The sequence below is a fragment of the Octopus bimaculoides genome, chromosome 22, assembly GCF_001194135.2.
Source record: "Octopus bimaculoides isolate UCB-OBI-ISO-001 chromosome 22, ASM119413v2, whole genome shotgun sequence".
Classification (NCBI taxonomy): Eukaryota; Metazoa; Mollusca; class Cephalopoda; order Octopoda; family Octopodidae; genus Octopus; species Octopus bimaculoides.
This window is the reverse complement of record NC_069002.1, coordinates 4,077,192-4,079,256: the sequence shown is the minus strand read 5'-3', so window position 1 is coordinate 4,079,256 and position 2,065 is coordinate 4,077,192.

The window sequence follows — 2,065 nt, the reverse complement described above, 5'->3', positions numbered from 1 at the left end:
GGCGCACAGAGCTGCGCTCGGTAGTGAAGTGAAAGCACGTTATAAAAATAAAACTACTGAATAATAATAATAATAATAATAATAATAATAATAATAATAATAACATTAATTTCTTTATTGCCCACAAGGGGCGAAACATAGAGGGGACAAACAAGGAGAGACAAAGGGACATCGACCCCAGTGCGTAACTGGTACTTAATTTATCAACCCCAAAAGGATGAAAGGCAAAGTCGACCTCGGCGGAATTTGAACTCAGAATGTAAAGACAGACGAAATACCGTTAAGCATTTCGCTCGGCGTGCTAACGTTTCTGCCCAATAATAATAGTAATAATGGTTCCGAATTTTACCACCAGGGCAGCAGTTTTGGGGGAGGGTATGAGTCGATTACATCAACTCCCCCCCCCCCCCGTGTAAGTGGGTATGTAGATATAGATATTCATGTGTAGGACAAGGGAATCAAACATAAAGCCAAGCCATATCTGAGCCACAACAAGATTTAGTCTAACCACACCAGTTCATTGTTTTTAAACAGAAACTTATAGCTTTAATCGTTTGATATCCTGTAAAATACATACGTCTAGCATGCTTCCAGAACTGTCATAGTGTAAGCTGACCCCAAACACTTTTATTCCATTTAATTTGGCCAACATTATGAATAGGGTTTTAAAGAATACTTGCCCTTATCCAGTCCGGGAGATCAGGTTTATGCTTTAATCCAATCTACATGACCCAGTAAATTTGAATCTCTTGATCTAAAGCATTTCTTTTAATGTGAACCTGATCAAGCATGAAATATGACCTGATTTCTTTTACCTGTGAATAAACACATTCCTCAGGTGGCCCAAGTGAGAGCATGGCAGCATTTTGGAATTGGGTCAACTTATGGGCTACGCAAATAGTTTTGTTTCTCAGACTTGGTGCTGATGTGGCTGAGTGGTAAGAAGCATGCTTACCAACTGTGTCATCACAGGTTCAGTCCCACTGCATGACACTTTGGATACGTGTCTTCTACTATAGCCCCAGGACAACTAAACCCTTTTCGTAGGCAGATGTGTGTGTGTGTGCGTGTACTTGAGTGTGTGTGTGTGTGTGCATGCTTGCACACACATACGTGCGTGCATGCATGCGTGCATGCATGTGTGCATGCATGTGTGCATGAATGTGTGTGCCACTGCATGGTGTCTTGGGCAAGTGTCTTCTACAATAGCCCAACCTTGTGACTGGATTTGAAAGATGGAAACTGATATATATATATATATATATATATATAGTGTGTGTGTGTGTGTGTGTGTGTGTGTGTGTGTGTGTGTGTGTGTGTGTGTGTGTGTGTATTAATCAAAGCATACAGTAGTATGACTCCAGTTCAGCTGATCTTACTAATCAGTTTTGCACTGTGTATTAGATAACCGGATATTAGATAAGAGGGTGTTTATCTAAAACCGTGTGATCTTCAGAGATAGCAGGTGTTATGTTTGATTAATGTACTCACTCCATTCACAAATATACAACTACTGAGATTTTCTAACTTTGCTTTAAATTTTTGATGACTGTGTGTGTGTGTGTGTGTATACAGTAAGAATTATGGATATTGGGTGGATGTAAACATTTTTAACATGGTACCTACCTGTGCCGATTCTTCATCAGTGAACCAAGACTTGATCACAGATTCTGGGTATGTCATGGGAAGAATCATGTTGTTAGTGGTCTGCAAGCAGATGTTCACAGAATTTAATTCTTTACAATCAAAGCATTATACATACAGATATATATATATATAGTTCAAAAAAACAATAACAAAAAAACAACAAAGTGAGGACGTGATATGGATAGTATTATTGGACGCTCAGGAAAGGAAAGAGAGAGTGTATGACGTTTCGGGCATAGCCCTTCGTCGGAAAGATGGAAAGTTCGGAGAATGGAAGAACGGAGAAAGAGGAAAATGGTACCGATGCCCACGAGGTTACATTATGAAAAGACCGGAAGAGGAGGTGGTGGGGGAAAAGTTCTTTCTAAGATAGGAGAGTGAAAAAGGGAGATGAATATCTGTGCGTGTGCGAAAGTCT